This window comes from Alosa alosa, chromosome 12, assembly GCF_017589495.1.
Source record: "Alosa alosa isolate M-15738 ecotype Scorff River chromosome 12, AALO_Geno_1.1, whole genome shotgun sequence".
In the NCBI taxonomy this organism is placed as follows: domain Eukaryota; kingdom Metazoa; phylum Chordata; class Actinopteri; order Clupeiformes; family Clupeidae; genus Alosa; species Alosa alosa.
This window is the reverse complement of record NC_063200.1, coordinates 11,965,584-11,973,083: the sequence shown is the minus strand read 5'-3', so window position 1 is coordinate 11,973,083 and position 7,500 is coordinate 11,965,584. Positions and strand designations below refer to the sequence as shown.

General features: G+C 44.6%; 1 protein-coding gene across 1 annotated transcript in view; it reads left to right on the top strand.

The window, feature by feature from the left end:
- The window catches only part of fam163ba (family with sequence similarity 163 member B, genome duplicate a), a 34,436-nt gene that overhangs the window by 17,811 nt on the left and 9,125 nt on the right, over positions 1-7,500 (top strand). The window lies entirely within an intron of this gene.

Sequence of the window (7,500 nt, the reverse complement as noted above, 5' to 3'; positions counted from 1 at the left end):
GTGGTGGGAATAGGCAGTAGGACATTAGAGACAGCCAGCGCGCCACTCTAAAGCTGCTGCTCGGATAACAGTCCATCCATTCTCAGATGGCAAGACACATAACTTTGACGGATGGCTCAGTTAAGAGGACAATCACTCCGCACGAACGGCAAAAGTTTTAAAAGGCACGGATAGATCTGTTTCTTTTTTTTTCTTTTTTTTTCTTAATTTCCCCTCTTTTTCCCCCTCTTTTTTCTCCTCTCGACAGCGATATTAATCATGATCATCCGACAGTCACTGACTTGACAAAACCTGAGGCCTGCTGGCTCTCTCCTTCCAGAGCAGCAGCATCTCTGCCTGTATCACAAGTGAGAAAGAGAGAGGACGAGCTAAACAAAAGAGTCTCTCACTGCCATTCAGGAGGAGCTGTTTGGATCCTGAGGGCAAAACTGCACTCAAGCAGATTTCTGCCTGTGCTTTCGCCTGCAGGCTTGTTCTTACAGAAAGCCTCCTGTCTGCTGTGGTGTTTTACTCTTTCTTTTCTTTGTGTGTGTGTGTGTGTGTGTGTGTGTGTGTGTGTGTGTGTTGACCTTGGCATGTGGTGATATATGGACATTGCCATGCATGTAGGTTCAATCGAATGGGCGCTGAGTTTCTGGGGAGGAGAATGGTATTCGTGTTCAGGGTTTTAACCCATGCTCACTTCTTTGTTTACACACACACACTTAGTGTACATACAGTACATGCACGCAAGCACATTCTCACACACACACACACACACTTAGTGTACATACAGTACATGCACGCAAACACATTCTCACACACACACACACTTAGTGTACATACATGCACGCAAGCACATTCTCACATGTGTGCACGCACACATATATTCACACACACGCGCACACACACACACACACACACACACACACACACACACACACACACACACACACACACACACACGAGTGGGTCAGTGGGTTTATTGTCTAACGAATCCTTGTGTTAAACAACAAAAAGCAACGACGGCTGCCCTGCCTTGCACTCTTTTCTCAATGTTTTGCTTACGTTTGTCTTTATCTTTATCTTCATGTTATTTTTATAGTATTTAGCAGATGCTTTTGTCCAAAGGGACGTAAAATGACATCAATAAACATTACTGTAAAATCTAGTTTATAGTAAACTCAAAGCCTAGCAAATATAGGTTATAAAATATTAGTGTTACAGTAAGTTCGTAAAGCCTGAAGAAACAGTACAAATAGCATGTCACATATCATGTTTTTAATTTTGGAAACTGAAATACGAAATACGGCCGGAAATCAACACCATATTTCTGTATCGTTTATGTGTGACTCAAATACGGTCCACTCACATTTGGCAGTGACGCTACCGCGGAAGATGCATGGTAGTTAGCAACTATGCTTTTGGGAAATGGAGGCCAGCACACTCTGAGATGAGACACCTAATGCACACTCTGCATGTTTGAGATGTATGAGACGAGACACCTAATGCACACTCTGCATGTTTGAGATGTATGAGTCGAGACACCTAATGCAAACTCTGCATGTATGAGATGTATGAGACGAGACACATAATGCACACTCTGCATGTTTGAGACGAGACACCTAATGCACACTCTGCATGTATGAGATGTATGAGACGAGACACCTAATGCACACTCTGCATGTATGAGATGTATGAGTCAAGTCAAGTCAAGTCAAGTCGGCTTTTATTGTCAATTTCTTTACATGCACTGGTCATACAAAGAATTGAAATTTCGTTTCTTACTTTCCCATGCAGACATAGACATGCTTTAAATACAGACATAGACATACTATAGACATAGCCATAGACAATAAACATTAAATTAAAGTGCAAGACTGAAATATAGAACATGTATGTATCAAAATAGAAATATAGGACATATATATAAAAAATATAGAGGTAGTTGTGTTGTATATTTATATAGTCTTAACAGTTACATGAAGTTTAAACTTGTGCTTGTGTGACCTGTATATTTACATTGATATGCAGTATGCAGTAATTTCAAGTATATCAGGCTTGATGTGAAGCAGCAACACGTTAGGCTGCTTGCCAGTCACAGTGCAGTTCCACAGGGGATTGGGGGGGGGGGTTAGGGTAGACAGGATCCTAGTTTCCTAGGTTCCTGGCTGGCTGAGTGGGTGGGGGCTGTCAGTGATGGGAGAGTGGGTAGAGTGTTCAGCATCCTGATTGCTTGGTGGATGAAGCTACTTGCCAGTCTGGTGGTGCGGGAGCGGAGGTATGAGACGAGACACCTAATGCACACTCTGCATGTTTGAGATGTTTGAGACGAGACACATAATGCACACTCTGTATGTATGAGATGTATGAGACGAGACACATAATGCACACTCTGCATGTTTGAGACGAGACACCTAATGCACACTCTGCATGTATGAGATGTATGAGACGAGACACCTAATGCACACTCTGCATGTATGAGATGTATGAGACGAGACACCTAATGCACACTCTGCATGTTTGAGATGTTTGAGACGAGACACATAATACACACTCTGCATGTTTGAGACGAGACACCTAATGCACACTCTGCATGTATAAGATAAGACACCTACTTCAATCTGGCTGCATGGCTCCTCAATTCTTTCTTTTTGCAGTTGCTTTCCATAACAAACACAGGCAATCACTTTTCCAATCCTGCCTCACATATTTACAAGGATTTTAATATTTTTCGGTAACCATGACAGCAGTTATGCACAGTTCTCTGTGTGTGTCTCTCTCTATCTCTCTAATTCTCTCTATCTCTCATTCTCTCTCACTCTAATTCTCTCTTCTTTGTTATTCATTTCTCCCTCTAATCCTCATTCTCTTTACCCTCCTGTCTTTTTCTGTGTCTCTCTCCCCCTCACCTCACTCTATCTCTCTCTCTCTCTCCCTCTCTCTCCCTTCCTTCTCATTCTCTCATGCTCAGTCAGCCCAGAGTCTTATTACAGGTACTGTATCCATGGCGTTGCGTTGCTATGGGTACAGTATATGTTTTTTCTTTGTCTGTTGTGAGCATCAGTGCCTGAAAGTGGGCCGCAAGCGTATGGTCCTCTAGACTCATCAAAGTGTATGTGTGTGTGTGTGTGTGTGTGTGTGCATGTGTGTGTCTGTGTGTGTGTGTGTGTGTATGTGTGTGTGTGTGTTGTGTTGTGTGTGTGTGTGTGCGCATGTGACGTGAATTACAGAGAAGGCCAGGGACATGAAGTACATGCGCCTGTGGGTTAAGTGTCCAGACAGACTGTTTTGATTGGAGTGGTGGGTGGAGAGAGAAAGAGAGAGAGAGAGCATGAGAGAGAGAGAGAAAAAGATGAAGAGAGAGAGAGAGCATGAGAGAGGAAGAGAGAGAGAGAGCATGAGAGAGAGAAAAAGATGAAGAGAGAGAGAGAGCATGAGAGAGGAAGAGAGAGAGAGCATGAGAGAGAGAGAAAAAGATGAAGAGAGAGAGAGAGCATGAGAGAGAGAGAGAAAAAGATGAAGAGAGAGAGAGAGCATGAGAGAGAGAGAAAGAGAGAGAGAGAGCATGAGAGAGAGAGAAAAAGATGAAGAGAGAGAGAGAGCATGAGAGAGGAAGAGAGAGAGAGCATGAGAGAGAGAGAGAAAAAGATGAAGAGAGAGAGAGAGCATGAGAGAGGAAGAGAGAGAGACAGCACTTTATCCGCTGCCTGTTGTCTGCTGCTGAGCCAAAATTAGTTATGAATTAGTGTGTGTATGTGCATGTACTAGGATGTGTGTTTGTGCTAAGGGGGCAGCCGTGGCCTACTGGTTAGCACTTCGGACCTCTAACCGGAGGGTTGCCGGTTCGAACCCTGACCAGTAGGCTGAAGTGCCCTTGAGCAAGGCACCTAACCCCTCACTGCTCCCCCGCGCCCGCTGTTGTAGCAGGCAGCTCACTGCGCCCGGGATTAGTGTGTGCTTCACCTCACTGTGTGTACACTGTGTGCTGTGTTTCACTAATTCACGGATTGGGATAAATGCAGAGACCAAATTTCCCTCACGGGATCAAAAGAGTATATATACTTATACTTACGTATACTTATACTTATGCGTGTGCATGCACCTGTGCATATGTGTGAATCTGCTTATGTGCGTGCATGTTTACATGTGTGTTGTGTGTGTGGGTGTGTATATTTGTGTGTGTTTGTGCATGTGTGTGTCCATGTGTACATTCCTCTGTGTGTACAGAGACAAATGTATGGCCATGGAGCACTAGAGCCCACAATGGTGTGTGACCATAAGGTGCATGACTCAAAAACAAACTCATTTGATTTCACGTTGTACACACACCTCCCTTGTCACGTTGTCATTTTAGGAGCATGTGTTCTCAGCCACAGCTGTCTGCCTCCAAACCTCGCTGCACATTTGCCGCGTTACCGGTCACAGGTGGACAGTTGCCCCCACGGCCCTGGAAACTCGTCTCAAAAAGATGAAGTCCACCGACAGGGATGATTTGTGTGTCACTGGCTCTCGGTCTGAAATGCCAAAGCTCTTTAGCCGTTACAGTAGCTGTGCCAGGCAGCTGTGGTCTGCGTTGTGTATGAGTGGGAGAGCTGAACTGTGTCAAAACACTGTTTCTGTGTGACGACGCCTCTCATTTGCACCATACAATCAGACAGTAAACGTGTTGTTTTTTCCCTCAGTGTCTTTTTGTTCCCTCAGTATAAAGTTTAATGTTCACAGTTTAATTTGATTATGTGCAACATTTCTTCATCTCTTCCTGCCTTTTGTTCCTTCCTTCTTTTTCATCTCCTGCTCTCTCTCTCTCTTTCTATCTATCGCTTTTGTCTCCCTCTATCCCTTTCTGCCTTTAATTCTCCATTTCATCATCATCATCATCATTATTGTCTGCTAAATGAATAAATGTAAATGTCATCATCATCATCATCATCATCTTTTTCTTCTTCTCCAAAGCCCCCGACCCTCCTCCTCCTCCTCTCTCCTACTCTCCTTCATCACCCCAAGGCCAACCGATCCTTGCCGTTATGTGTTCCCTCATGTGGAAACACTACCTCTTCCAATCACTGCTGCCTCTCTCTGGCAGGGAAGGGGTTAATCCATCTTAATAATGCCTGTCAGCGTATGCGCTGTGGTGTGCTGTGCTGTGCTGTGCTGTGCTGTGCTGTGTGTGGTGTGTGTGTGTGTGTGTGTGTGTGTGTGTGTGTGTGTGTGTGTGTGTGCTGCTGTTTTGACCTGTATATGGACACTTGCTACTATTACAAACTATTGAAATATCAATTATTGGTAGATCTCATTCACCAACTTGTATACAACTGTAAACTAGTAACCCTGGTATTTGGAAGTTTAGGCCATGTCCACAAGAATGTGGTCAGGGGGATGCAGTTAAGGGGGGGCTGCAAAAGGAGGTAAAAAGACTTCAGCCATGTGTGTGAGACGTCTGATGATATGGTGTGGTGTTTGGCCGTATTCGTCCTCCTCTGGGGCCGGCCGTAGCGTGGCCATCCAGGGGGTGTGTGTGTGTGTGTGTGTGTGTGTGTGTGTGTGTGTGTGGGTGTGTGTGTGTGTGGGGGGGTGTGTGTATTCGTCCTCCTCTGGGGCCGGCCGTAGCGTGGCCATTCAGGGGTTTCCAGGGGTTGACGAGGATAAATCAGGCAGATTACGGCAGTGATGCGTCAGCAATCTGGAGATGTGTAAATGTTGCTGGGTTTAATCACCCCTCTCACTCGCTCACTGCCATGCTGGTGGAGGAAAGGGGCTGTGACTACTCGCTAGAGATTATTCTGTGTGTGTGCGTGTGTGAGAGAGAAAGAGAGGGAGAATGAGTGTGTGTGTGTGTGTGCGTGTGTGAGAGGGAGAACGAGTGTGTGTGTGTGTATGTGTGTGTGTGTGTGTGAGAGAGGGAGAATGAGTGTGTGTGTATGTGTGTTTGTGTGTGCGTGTGAGAGAGAGAGAGTGTGTGTGTATGTATGTGTGTGTGTGTGTGTGAGAGAGAGTGAGTGTGTATGTATGTATGTGTGTGTGTGTGTGTGTGTGAGAGAGAGAGTGAGTGTGTGTTTGTGTGTGTGTGTGTGTGTGGCTGTCTTGTTGTGTGTGTTTGTATATGTCTGGTTAGCACTTGAGCAAGGTACCTAACCCCTCACTGCTCCCCGAGCGCCGCCATTGTAGCAGGCAGCTCACTGCTCCGGGATTAGTGTGTGCTTCACCTCACTGTGTGTTCACTGTGTGCTGTTTGTGTTTCACTAATTCACCGATTGGGTTAAATGCAGAGACCAAATTTCCCTCACGGGATCAAAAAAGTATATATACTCATACTTATATATGTCTCTATGTGTGTGTGTCTTTCCCTCTCTCCCCTCCCCTTCCTCTCTCTTTCTCTCTCTCTCTCTCTCTCTCTCTCTCTCCTTGTCTGTCTCTGTGTGTGTGTGTGTGTGTGTGTGTGTGTGTGTGAAGGAAATCAGGGAAAACAGCCTGATTGGACAGGAGGAAGTGGCAAGGCCTCAGGAGAACGCTTTGTGTGTGATTTGTGTGCAACTTAAATTCCTGCGTTTTTGTGCTGTACGTTCAGGAGAAAAAGTGTGTGTGTGTGTGTGTGTCTGTAAGCACTGTGGGTATGTGTGTTTAATACTGTGTGTGTGTGTGTGTGTGTGTGTGTGTGTGTGTGTGTGTCTGTAAGCACTGTGGGTATGTGTGTTTAATACTGTGTGTGTGTGTGTGTGTGTCTGTATATGGCATTGCACATGTATGGGTTTGCAAATGCATTGGTGTGTGTGTATGTGTGTGTGTGTTTGAGTACATTCAGGAGAAAAAGCCCCCCTAAGCCTGCATTGTGACAATATTTATAAGTGTGTGTGTGTGAGTACTGTGGGTCTGTGTGAGTGTATGGTATTGTACATGTATGGGTCTGTAATGCATTCGTATGAGTGTGTGTGTGTGTGGGTTTGAACAGGTTATTAATGACTGGATATTTGATTTTGTGCATGGCTTTTGCTGTGAGCAGTAGTATGCTATAGTGCACAATGAAATGCACAACAGCTGTTCACACACACATGCAGTACAGTAGGTGTATCTGTTCCCTAAGGGTTTCTATAATTTGTAATGTCCGCACTAAAATTATCAGACACTTTCCCTTCCATGGATTAAGCATAGTCCCAGACTAAACACTCCTCCAACACTGCATAGACCACATTTACCACCACATTTATTTATTTTATTTCATATTTCCCTCCACTCTTGTTTTGTTTTGCTTTGACTCTTTAAAGCGACCTTGGGTTTGAGAAAGGCACTAAATAAATAAAACATATTATTATTATTATTATTATTTTATTATTATTATTATTATTATTATTATTATTATTATTATTATTATTATCTTTGTCATTATCATTATTAAACCTCCACTGAAGTTCTCTTTCAGCCCAGGGCTAGGCTTAATCCATGTATGGGAAACTGGCCCTAGAGGCGCAGGTGGGGCAACTGGCCCTAGAAGTGCAGGTGGGGCAACTGGCCCTAGAGGCGCAG